The sequence below is a fragment of the Silene latifolia genome, chromosome 5, assembly GCF_048544455.1.
Source record: "Silene latifolia isolate original U9 population chromosome 5, ASM4854445v1, whole genome shotgun sequence".
NCBI classification, from domain to species: Eukaryota; Viridiplantae; Streptophyta; class Magnoliopsida; order Caryophyllales; family Caryophyllaceae; genus Silene; species Silene latifolia.
The window spans coordinates 29,107,991-29,121,956 of NC_133530.1; the positions used below are offsets into that span (position 1 = coordinate 29,107,991).

At 35.4% G+C, this 13,966-nt stretch overlaps 1 pseudogene; it reads left to right on the forward strand.

Annotated features, from left to right (window-relative positions):
* The first annotated feature begins 7,342 nt into the window (after nucleotides 1-7,342).
* LOC141657151 (helicase sen1-like) lies at nucleotides 7,343-11,696 on the forward strand (annotated as a pseudogene).
* Nucleotides 11,697-13,966: the final 2,270 nt, after the last annotated feature.

Genomic DNA, 13,966 nt, shown 5'->3' on the forward strand with positions numbered 1-13,966 from the left:
TCAAAGTTAGATTTAAATTAATGGCAAAATTTGAGTAGTTAGGCTCTGTTCTTTAGGACTTAAAGTCGTTGCCTTTCTTTAAGTTCAGTTAAGCTATTATAAGTTTAATTGGGAAAAGTTGAGCTCCTATAAATTTAGTTTAGAAAAAATAAGCTCTATAAGTTTAGTTCAACTCTTACAATTTTAATTCAAAAAATTTAAGCTCAATTTATACCTATTTTTCTATAAGTTACGCTCTTATAAGTTCAGTTATCCTACAAATTCAGTTCAGAAAAGTTAAACTCATACAAGTTCAGTTCAGCTTCTAGATGTGTTCAGTTTAGCAAAACTACATGCAAAAGAACATAGCCTTTGAGTATTACAACATCATAATCATAAGATATTACAAATTGGCCCGGGCATTAAATCTAGTATATAACTAAAGGAGGCTTTTTTTCTAATTATAATATTAGCATTAGAATTAGGAGATAATTAATTAAGATGGTCAATTTTATTAAAATAAAATAATTAATTAAGATGATCAATTTCAAGGAGACTAAAAGAAAGAAGATGCTTGGTTATTTTCCTAAATACCTATAGAAGACTAGAAGATGGTCAGTTTCCATAAAATAAAATAATTAATTAGTATAAACATGCACACTATGGTATTAATTATTATCATCATAAAATTATATATTAAATTTAAAATCTATGCAACTTTATTAAACTTAACAGTTTATTAGATGTATAGAGATATTAATTATTCAACCTACAAAAATATAATATAAGTAGGTTATAAATAATTCAAGTTAGATTCCATAATATATAATATTGCATAATTCTTTTGAATTGATTTAATGCATATATGTAATATATTTTATAAATATAAAATCCTCTTAAAATTGCATGCCTAAGTAGTAAAAATAATTTCGTCAGTAAAGAAAAGAATTGAATTGTAGTAACATTAGATATAGTTATATGATAGTAATCACTCATTTGAATAGTAAAAGTAACAATATTATCAGCGAAATTAGCGAAAGTGGTAGAAACAACAACGGGAGTAGTGAAATAATCAATATTAATGCGGCAATAGTGAAAGTAACAATACTTACGGCAGGAGTAGTGAAATTATCAATATTAATGCGGCAGTAGTGATAGTAACAATAATTACGGCGGGAGTAGTGAAAGTAACAATGATTACGAAAAGTAGTGAAATGTTATTACTATTGTTTCATTAATAAGAGTAAAATATTAATAGGGGAGTAGTGAATTTGTCTCAAAATTTATTGGTTATGCAATTTTAAATAATTTTATTTTATGAAAAAAATAACTCATGGTAAGTAGAGGTAGCTCGGGCGAAGCCGGGCACCAATACTAGCGTATATATATATATATATATATATATATATATATATATATATATATATATATATATATATATATATATATATATATATATATATATATATAGGGGCGGGATCCCGTGCGAACTGAATTACGGTGCGAACCGTACGAACTAGCTAGGTACATTTGGAATTACTACCGGGTACATTTAGTATTACTACTAGATACATGTGTATCCAGTAGTAATACTAAATGTACCTAGTAGTACTAACAAATGTACCTAGGATTTATTTTGTGTACTCACGGTCTTCATCATCACTATCACCAATGCCCCTACTACCACCACCACCATCGCCACCACCACTACCACCACCACCACCACCACTGCCCCCATACACCAACGGTGACCCCAACTTCGACACGCCACCGCTAGAGCTCCAATGGCCACCTAAACTCCGACACGCCACCGCCATGGCCACCAGACAACGCCGACGACATTTCCTACCACCCTAAAGACGCCGGCAAGGAGCTGTCCACCAACGTTGTTCCTCGTAGTTCATCTCCATGACTATTCTCACACCTTGCTTCCGTCACTAATTCCCGCACCCCCAATTACCATCACCACCAACAACAATAAATCAGCCGATGAGCACCACCACCTCTACAAAGTCGCCGACAACAACCCATATTAGAACATACAAACTGACATAATAGCTTTCGTCGGGAGGGGAGTGAATATTTGAAGCATGAGATCTAAAACATACGAGGGTGAGTTTTTTATTCACTGCTCCGATGACGATAAATCTAGTGTAGTAGGTTGTAAGTATGGTGCCGCCGGTGCGACAGTGCCATAGGATGTGTGCCGGACGTCATCAAAATATCCCATGCCGGAAAGTGGAACCTGGAAAGAGGAAATAAGGGTCACGACGAGGAGAAAGGAAAGAGGTGTGTGGACATGCGACGTCGCCGGAATTTTCTGGGTAGTTTCACGGTGGCGGGGACGGCAGAGGTGCACCAGTGTTTCGATGTCGGGTGTGGTTGCTGGTGAGGTGGAGGATAGTTAGGGTTTGACTCATGGGATGAACGTGTTTGGGCTTTTTTAAAAGTATGAATGTGATTGGGCTTTGAAACAAAATCTGTCTATTATTGCTTAGTTCGTACAGTTCGCATTGTAAAATAGTTCGCACGGGATCCTGATTCTATATATATATATATATAGACGGGATCTCGTGAGTTTGGTTCTTATGGTGAGTTTGTGCTTTAAAATCTAAGCCATTGATCAACACAAAATAGACCGCTGAGATTGAATCAACAAACAAAACACAGTCCAATAACAAAACACGGACAAGGGACAATACTCCTTGAGTCCTCGCTGAAAAACTAACAAGCCCATTAAAAAATCTCCAATCTTTCTCTCTATCTACAAATTACTCATCGACTTCTACAGTTCTACCAGATACATTTCAATTTCTTACCAATTGCATTCTCATTTATTAATCATCAAATCCAATGAACATGAATTCCAGTTATAACAAATGTTGACTCAGGCATTGAATCAAACAATCTTTCATCTAAATCTCTAAATCAACACAAAACGATTCCAATTTTAATTCTGATTCCAATTCGTATTCAAACTCGTACCTGGGCTACTGCCTTGGTGGTTTAATTAGTTGTTAACGAAGTGATCGATGGTAGGCAGCAATGGTGAATTTGTTTCAATTCCGAGTTCGCAACAAGGAGCGCAACTGGTAGCCGCTGGTGCGCCAAGGAGCGGTTGTAGTCTCAGGTCTAGTGTAGGCTTGATGGTGCGAGTATTGTTGTTAATGTTCAAATCTAATGGTGTTGTTCTATTAAATTAATGCAGGTTTTTCGTGAATGTATAATGTTGTTGGGGTTTGATTATTTGTTCCAATGTTAATAGATCAGTTAGATTTTTCATAAATAATGTTCCTGGTGCTTGAAATTGCATCGGATTTCAACTCGAATTCAGGGCTTCACGTGATGCGGTGGCACGAGCAATGGCGGCTCAAAGACGAGATCTAGGCGGTGCCAGTACTGGCGGCTTAGATCAAGGGGATGGGAGCACATGCGATAATCTACTCAATATATCGATTATGGCATAAGGAAAGAACACATGCTCGTGTTGCAAAGACGCCACAGGTGGTCATCTTTAATCGATAAAAGTGCGGTGAGAACCATACATGATGTAAGCCTTGAACTTAGCATTGGATTCAAATTTCTCGGGAAGTAAACTAATAGCTATTCAGTTTCGGCGACTCGATGATGCTTGTTGCGTGGTGATGGAGCAGCGAAATGAAAAGTTCTTGTTAATTGGAGTCACAAATGCGCACCTTGTAGCCGTGCTTCAGATTTTGAAATTTGTGTGAGAATTGACTGATTGTGTTGGTTGTTCTTATAAGATTAAAGATGGAGGAGATGATGACACTAATATGGTGAGTACGCGAGTCTATCATGCATCTATTGAAAATTGAAGTTGCAGAAGATAACAATAACACAACAATAACACCAGAATAATACCATCACAATAACATCAGAATAACAATAACACCAGAATAACAGAACAATAACATGTGATAAAAAAAAGAGTAAAAAAAATCAAAGTAGTAAAAAAAATCAAAGTGACACCGGAATAACATCACAATAACACCAGAATAACAATAACACCAGAATAACAGCACAATAACATGTGGTAAAAAAAAGAGTAAAAAAATCAAAGTAGTAAAAAAAATCAAAGTGACACCGGAATAACATCACAATAACACCAGAATAACACGTGGTAAAAAAAAAAAAATCAAAGTCGTAAAAAAAAGCACAATAACAAAAAAAAAGGAGATACAAAAAAGTAAAAAAAAAAAAGGTAACACTAGAAAAAAGAGAAAACAAGTAAATGACAGTGGTTTTATATGAAAGGTAAGATTAGATCTTGGCCATTCATCTCTAATGTATAATCTAGTGGCTGAGATTTCCAATCACAAACTCATCATAAGAAACAAAACTTACAAGAACCTAACTCAAACCTAGAATTAGACCTGACAAACAGATCGGGTCGTGTCGGGTTCGTGTTCGTGTCATATGTAATTATGTAAACAGGTCACAAACCCTCCAACCCAAACCCGACCCAATTAAATCTCGTGTCGTGTTCGTGTCAACCCACTTACATAAATGGGTCATCAAGCCTCAACCCGAACCCGTTAATTTCGTGTCAAGTTCGTATCGTGTTTTCGTGTTATGTCTATATTTGGAAAGTTTAAGTATATTTATGTGATGGAGGATTATGAAAAATTTAGATTAATTTAGTAAACAAGTCATTCGTGTCAGGTTCGTGTTTAGAGAGCTCAACCCAAACCCAACCCAATTAAATATCGTGTCGTATGTTCGTGTCGACCCACTTACATAAATGAGTCATTAAGCCTCAGCCCAAACCCGTTAATTTCGTGTCGGGTTTTCGTGTCGGGTCATTTATTGCCAGCTCTACCTAGAATCATACAATAGGGATAACTTAATACATATCATATAATATCAATATTATTCCAATCTCGTTATATAATACTCCCTCCACTTTTTTATATATGACGTTTTGCATTTACGAGGTAAGCCTTTGACTTTAATATTTACAAAAATATATTTGTTCAAAAAATATAAAAATGGTACCATTAAATTTCTTACGAAAAACTCTTTCATATAAATATACATATCATAATATTTAGTCTTATATTTTAAGAGATATTGAAGAGAGAAGGGAGTGTCTCGAAATGTGAGAAAGTCATATATAAAAAAATAGAGGGAGTATAATATACAACAATATTCTCTAATACTAAAAACCCATTATTCTTAAACTAGTATAGATCCCCGTGCAACAACACGGTATTTTTTGGGTTTTGTTTTATAAAGCGACACTCTCATTAAATTAATTGCATAAATTAACCGTATTTGCAGTTTAATGTTATAATGTATTAATATAATCTTATTGCACAAATACAACTCATTATTTTCTCCTAGAAAAATAGTTATAAAGCAAATCAGATATTGACCTTATTTAGTAATCAACGGATTAATTTCAGCATAAACAAATTTAGACCTGGTAAAACTGACCCGAGCCGATAAGGCTGACCCGAAACCCGAAAATGACCCGAAATGTATGACCCGAAAGTGACTCGACTTGAGTGATCCAAATTGACTCGATTTACGCAAAAGGATTTAATTAAGGCAAAATCATGACCCGAAATGACCCAAAACGACCCTATCTGAAATGACTCGACCCAAAATTGACCCGACCCGAATGTGGACCGATAAATTAATGCCCCAAATGACCCGATTCGAAGTGACCCGACCCGAATGACCCATTTGTTAGGTCTGCAGATTGTAAGTGCTGATTATAAATGACATATTTTATTAAAAGTTTTGACCAACATATTATGAGCATGTTTGGCCTAGTTTGTTGAAAATGAGTTTTTGTTTTTCAAGTTTAATTTTCTAAAAGTGTTTTTCAAAATCAGAAGTACCAAATTGTTGCTTCTATTTTTATGGTCAAAAAGATGGTTTTTTAACTTTTGAAAAAAACTTCTTTAACTTTTAAATAATGATGTGTTTGGCCAAAAAGTGTTTTTAAGTCCAAAAACACTTTAAAAATCAGGCCAAACACACATTATAATTAGTAGAATTATTATTTTGAGTGTTTGGTAATTGACTAGATTGTTAAATTAAGGTGCTGTTTGGCCTAGTTTATATGAAATAGCTTTTACTTTCTGGAATGAGTTTTTTCATAAACTACTTTTTGAAAAAGTTGTGGTTGTTTGGCCTAACTTTTGTAAAAGTAATTTCTTAACAAATTGATGTGTTTGGCCTACTACTGTTTTTTAGTTTTTTTTTTTTTTAGTTTCTATAATCTTAATAGTTTTTTGGAGAAGTAGAAGCAGAAGCATCAATTTGGTGCTTCTGTTTCTAGTAGCTTTTTATTAACTTCTGACTTTTCAAAAGTAGTTTTTTATCTCCCTAAATTACAGTGTTTGACCCTGCTTCTACTTTTACCATTAGAAAAGCACTTAAAAAGCTTGGCCAAACACCCCCTAAATTTCCTACTTCCTGTTTTAGAATTTGCTAACAAGTATGTTAGGGTAAGTAGCATATTGACCCCAGATATGCTATCAGTATGTCTTATGAGAGGTCTCTCAATAACGCTATTGAGAAACCGTCTCTCCGGAGTTTTTGTGATATGCTATTTCAATATGTTGTCTACTAAACCTGGCCTAAAATTAACATGTTAATTAGACATTTAGACCTGACAAAAGTAACCCAACCCGATTGACGTGACTCGAAAATGCTGACCCGAGACCCGAAATTAACCCGAACTACATCACCCGAACTACATCACCCGAATGTTACCCGATACCCGATTTGACCCGACCCGGCCCGAGCATGACCTGAACTTTCTTGACCCGTAACTGACCCGATCAATGACCCGGGCTTTCTTTACCCGTAACTGACCCGATCCAAAACAACCCAACCCGAAAATGTCCCGATAAAACATAACTCTAATTGAACCGAAAAGACTTGAAATGGCTTTTGATCTCTTATTCATTGACCCAAAAATGACCGGACCCGAAATAACCCGGCCAGGCTGACCAGAAACAAACCAGGCCAACAGATCCGAAACCTGAAATAATCCGACCCGACCTGAATTAACCAAAATCAATGAGAGACCCAACCCAAATCCGCCCGATCAAAACCCGACCCGCCTACCAATTCTAAATTGTTGATTTCAAATATGTAAACTCCTAAATATGTGAAAACTCGGCCAGTATATGCTATGTACTCAACACCCAAATTGCATATTTGAATGCTAAAGTATGTCCTACAAATAAGGAAAATAAAAAAAGATACTCGTAAATATAGTAAATAAAACCTATATACACGGCTAGCATATATACATAATATATACAGTAGATTATATACGCGTAATACATTCCTTAAATCCATATATATTCCATTAATTCAAAAAGTTGCATGTGAATTCGATGAATCCGTACTCAAAAAACGGCATCAGTCCATGACAATCGATGTAATTCAAGTACGTCGACTTTTCATAAAACAAAGCAAATTGGTAGACTTTTCATTGACGAATGATGTTTTAGTCTCCTCCTTTTTTAATATAAACTTGTCTATTAAGTCTCCAACTCACTTCAACTAGTACAATTTCCTTGTCATTCTTGTATCTTTATTCATATATATTTTGGCACTTGGGAGTTTCAAAAGCACAAAAAAATAGGAAAACATAATTGTGGATACATAATTTGTTATCAGTAGATCTTTTGAGAGACGGTTTTCGTGATTTGCTATAATGTATAGTGTGATGGGCAAGAGTAACAAGATAGAGTATGAAATTGTGGAAGAGAAGAAGAAGAATGAAGACGGGTTGTTGAATTTGGTGTTTTCGTGGTCGCCCAACGACATTCTTAACAATAACCTTTACAAGCACAAGGTATTTTTTTCGACATTAGTTCCCTTTGTTTGGAATGATGAATATTTAGCATGGAATGGTTTCTCTTGTTTGGATATATAGCAAAAGGGGTTTGAGAAAATGCGATGATTTATTTTTTTTGTTTAGGAGTCAAATTAAATTTTACTCGCTTTCCCATTCCCTTTTCTTTCGCCCCTTGTTCATATTTTCCGTTGTTAATCTCGTCAATTTTGTTAATTTTTTTTATTTTCATTATTATCTTCTATGCAAAAAATTAAAACAAATTAGGGTGTAGTAAAGCTTATTTTGTAAATTGTCACAATGACATTTTTTTGTGTGACAAATGAGGCCCAAGACCAGTAAAATATAGGGAGAACTGGATTTCAAACCCCTGACATATTGTCACGACACCTTAGTCTTAACCACTAGGCTAAGACCACTTCCGTAAATTGTCACAATCACATTAGGGTCAAATACAACACTACAAGTCTACAACATATAATTAGTACCCTTGTGGTCATGTCATAGAGTATAATTTGTATGCTGTGCAGGTTACTAAAATACCAGACACATTCTCATCAACAGCTGAATACTTGAAATCCTTCAAGCTGCCACTCATCGAAGAGACTCGAGCCGACTTCTGTTCCGGCTTGGAATCAATAGCTGAATCTCCTGCGTCCGAGATAAAGGCAATCTGGATAGCTAAGGGTCATAAACCTCCTCAAGATTTGCACTATGAAGTCACAATCAAACCCATTCCTGACCTGTACAATCCTGGCGGACATTATGCTCCAGAGTCTGGTGATGTTTTTGCTCTCTCTAGTACTAAGCCTCAAAACGTTGGTGATTTGGTGAGGCCTGGTGGAAACATAGTTTTCGCGTTTGTTGACTTGGCTAGTGAGGATGAACCTTCCATTTTGATAACGCCATCTGAGATATTAAATCGTTCAGAGCTATTAAGTAAGAAGAAAGGGACGAGGCTGTTTGCTACGTTTGTGATGAACTTGACCACAAATAAGAGAATATGGAAAGCACTTCACCCTAGTCCTAAATCCCCTAACTTGGGTCTCATTGAAAATTTGCTGCAATATAACCCTTCTGTGAGTCAAACTGTTACGCGTTCTTCCAACTTTTCAACGATTTCTTATCTAATCTCTATCTCTCTAATTTGCTCGTAGTCATATTCAAACATGCAGGGTGACAATGAGGACTGTTCTGTTTGTATTTCTGAAGAAGTCAGTAAGGTCAGGAAGTCTACTGTGTTAGACATTATCCGGTCATTTAGATTGGACGAGTCTCAAACAAAGGCTGTGCTACGCAGCATTGATATGGCAAAGTGCTCACACCAGAAAAACAATGTGAAACTGATTTGGGGTCCACCAGGGACAGGAAAGACCAAGACAGTCGCGTCTTTGTTGTTTGCGCTTCTTAAACTGAAATGCAGGATACTGACTTGTGCTCCAACTAACATAGCAGTTCTACAAGTCGCTAAAAGGCTTGTGAACATCTTCTTAGAGTCTGACAGGACATATGACACTTACGGGTTGGGAGACATTGTGTTGTATGGAAATGGAGAAAGGATGAAGATAGATGAACATGAAGAGCTTGTTGACGTGTTTCTCCAGTATCGTCTTGAAACTCTCAGAGAATGTCTCTGCCCTTTGACAGGTTGGAAATATAACTTAGATTCTATGATAAGCTTACTCGAGGATCCCAGACAGCAGTATGATACTTACTTGGGCGGGAACAAAAGGTGTGGCGATGATACTGAGGATACTGTAGTAGATGGAGATGCAGTGAATCCGGAGCCATCAAAAAAGAAGAAGAAGAAGAACAAGAAGAAAATGAAGGATATCATCAATGAATCTTTGACAGCTCAACAAATAGAGCAGAAAAAAGAAAGTTGTATGACATTCGAGGAATTTGTGTTAAAAAATTCGGTCTGTATCACTTAAGCTGGTTTTCTGTGCGAAGAATTTGTACACGCATCTACCAACATTAGCCATCCCTTCAGATGTCGTCGTGCAGATGATTCAGCTGATTAATTTGCTTGAGACACTTGAAAAGTCAAAAGAATCCTTTCAATTTGCAGATCTGATGATAAAAAAGATTGAACTTTATTCGATCCTGAAAGAACTACTTAATCAGTTTCCAAAACCTAAAATTGAAGGATCATTGAGAAATTTCTGCTTGGAAAACGCTCGTTTGATTTTCTGTACTGCATCAGGCTCTATCAAAATGCAGTCACCTGTCGAGATGGTGATAATAGATGAAGCTGCACAGCTCAAGGAATGTGAGTCGGCTATTCCATTACAGTTATATGGTGTCAGAAACGCACTTCTTATTGGGGATGACCGACAGCTTCCTGCCATGGTTCAGAGCAAGGTTCATTTTAATTCCATTTCCAACTTACTATGAAATTCTTGATCTTTTGTCATTTACGAACTGAATTTTGACATTGTCAGGTTTCGGCAAATGTTAACTTTGGACGGAGTCTGTTTCAAAGGCTAGCAAGCTTAGGGAAAAAGAAACATCTTTTGAAGATTCAGTACAGAATGCATCCAACCATTAGTTCATTCCCCAATCGGAAGTTTTACGCCAACAGTATAGTAAATGCATCAAATGTAAAGCTGAGAAGCTATACTAGAAAATTTCTCAAAGGGAACATGTATAGCTCCTACACTTTCATTAATGTATCGACGGGCAAGGAAGATTTCAGCAAAGGACATAGCCCAAGAAATCTAGAGGAAGCAGAAGTTGTTAATCAAATCATTGAAAAGCTCTATAGCTGTAAGTTCTCTGCTTTTTCCCCATTAGGTCTAGCTGCACAATATTTGTTAACTCGTAAACTAGCTAATTGGGTTTTAACTAATATTGCAGATCATTGTAACACCAAGACGGAACTTAGTGTGGGAGTTATATCACCGTATAAGGGTCAAGTAGGTCTTTTGGAGGAAACGTTTGGTAAGAAATATGTTGGACGTAAGGGAAATGGGTTTACTGTCAATGTTCGGTCTGTTGATGGGTTTCAAGGAGGTGAAGAGGACATAATAATAATATCAACAGTTCGATGCAATGGAAATGGTTCAGTTGGTTTTCTTTCAAATCATCAGAGAACAAATGTTGCTCTCACCAGGGCACGGTATGTCTCACCATTTTACACGATGGACACTCGCAACTAAATTCTTCTCAGTAAACATCAGTTTTTTCTCCTGAAATTTTGTAGGTACTGTCTTTGGATAGTTGGGAGCGGGAATACTTTGGCGCGCAGTGGAACAGTGTGGCAGAAACTTGTGAGTGACGCTAAAACGAGAGGGTGTTTCTATAACGCAGATGAAGCTGCAGACTCTAAGCAAGCTTCAAAACCAGCCTTAATTAAGAGTAGCCGAACACCTTCTAAACTCGATCCTGCAGAGTCTTTGTCAAGCCAGTTAGCTAATATCAGTTTAGACGACAACCAAGTGAAACTAAATCCATTCTTAAAGTAATCACAAGCTTTTGCCTTTCGTTTACACATATGCTTATGTCATACCGTTACTACCATTGAAGTAACATTCGCTGATTAATGATTGTTATGTTGTTTTTTCAATGTCAGGGATAACAAAGTGTCGAGACTAAAGAGAGGAGGTGGTGGGATCACTGGCAATGGTGTTAGAGAAAGCAAGCTTGAGTGGCGGCAGCTGCAAACAAAATAGATGGTGCAAACAGTTCCTATTCCTTTTCCGATTTCAGATGGAATGAATGCAGTCTGAGTCTCCAGTATGATTTTGCGACTTTAGTTCGCAGTCTTAAGCCGTTGTGATTCAGTAATTGACATGCCCATATGAATATACAACTAGTTTTGTTACCCGTGAAATTCACGGGTCTGTTTATAAATTTCATTGTTATTTGTTTTTATTTGATGTAATAAGAAGGTAACTCAAACAACACTTATAAACACAAATACAAACACAAAATACAGAACAAACACTTATAGGCTGTAGCAGATGACACGGTGGTAACTAAAGGGTTGTTGTTCCTAATGTTTGATTAGCAAAATATATGAGTACTTAATTTTGAACACATACACATTTGAATCACAAATGCCATGTACACTAACGTAGCTTCACCAACCCATATATTACAGTATGATAAAAGCTACGGAGTATAAAATTTTAAAAGATGGAATTACTATGTTTAGTTTTTTTTTCTTCAAAATTTTTAACCAACCGAAAGTGAATGTTACCTTTGAATTGTATTGAAACAAGTATCGTTATTACAAAGAAGTAGTAACTTTATAAACAATATTCGTATAACAAAACTTTGTTGATAATAATACAAATTGCCTAATAGAACACAAGTAGAGTAGGAATTTTTACGAAGTTCGAAGATTTACATTTTCCGAATCATTACTTAGAAGGCTAGAAACCACCTTACACCTGCAAGATCAAGCATGCAAAACTAAAACCCGGCCTCTACTTAGTACAAAATTGCAAATCACTATATTAACTCATTTGAACAAACAAAAATGAAATACAATTCTCTCTTAAAAAGAACAATACTCGTATTTTATATGACAATTCCGGAAAGAGTATCTAAAGGCAACTTCTACATTTACATTTTACACTATGTATGTAGTCTACTAAAAGAATAAAACGATGACAAAGAACTGAATATGGAGCTAGACAGTAGAATTTATCCCTCAATCTCCCTGCCAAACGATGGTCTTGCAAGAGCCTATCCGAGATGAAACATCTATTTAGAAAGCCAAGAACGGATACATTGAGATTGAAGGGCCAAAGTGAAACCATAATAAACAAATTTCTACCACTTTTAAATACACGGCCTTGTGGTGATTTACCTCCTAGGAGCTTTGACCTTGTTCTACGTGCCATTTCCATTCCATTTCACGTACAAAACGACAATATATAATTTCCTGCGACACAATTAAAAATACAAAAGATAAATCAAAACTAATGCAATAAAAGTCGGATTTTAAAAATGATTTTAATGGACAAATGAAAGGACCAATATATTGATTATTTGCACACTCATTATCTTCAAATAATCCTTATATATACAAAATGTCATCAATCTCTTGAATTTAATTATGCAAATAATCAATAGACTATAGCACGCCAAAAGTCCGAGAAACCGAAAAATTAATAATTGGAATAATAAATTCTTTGTGTAACGCTTCTTATTTGTTAGATGGAGAGCCCCTTCATTAAAAAATTGGATAGAGCAAATAATAATTTGGGCATAATGAAGACGAAAGATGGACTAAGCATTAACTCATATTGAACATTTCACATATTCAATGCATGATATGTGGGTTTTTTCCTTCTAAGAATAGCATACATAACCACAATTGCAATACGTAGGACTCTTATAGCTTTTCTCAAGTGACACGTGGATCAGAATAATGTTTTAGAATTGCCTTTTAATAGTATTTATAGACAACTAGTTTTGAAACCCGTGAAAAATCACGGATCCTATACAAATTTCCTTTTTTTGTTAATACTACTTGTATAAAACAGATTTTGATTTGGAAACATTACAAACGATAAAATAGGATGGAATTATGAGATTGAACATAATAACACGGTAATATAAAGAATAATAATAATATGAGATTAGTGGGGAATAAAGGCATCTTTGTATTTGTCGTTAAAATGTGGGTCTTTGTAAGAGATACAAAAAAAATCTAATCATGAGTAACTCTTCTTCTCCTCCTCTATTAACAACCTAGTAAATTAATGGGATTTAGGCATTTAATAAAGAGTTTTTTTGAATGTATTATGTATATGCTAAACGGATGACGTTGCTCATGCTCTGATAATTCATGATTTATGCTAACTCGTAAATTCAGTAATGATTTGCATTCTCAATTCATCATACTCAAATTAAATAGTCTAATTACATGTATATAGACATAAGTTGTTTATATAGAAATCAACGATTAATACTTATACATGGTTTATGTATTATGTAACTTCAAGATATTTGTGCTCCGGAGATTGAGGACTTTCTTAACCGCCAATTTACCAAAGGCGGTCTAGTTTTTCTCCTTCAATAGGTAAAAGAAAAATAGTCTAACAAAGTGAATGAAGTAAGACTAATATAGTAATTGAATACATTGAATACGTGTCTCTTCATTTCAAATTTAATTATCATTTGATGGTT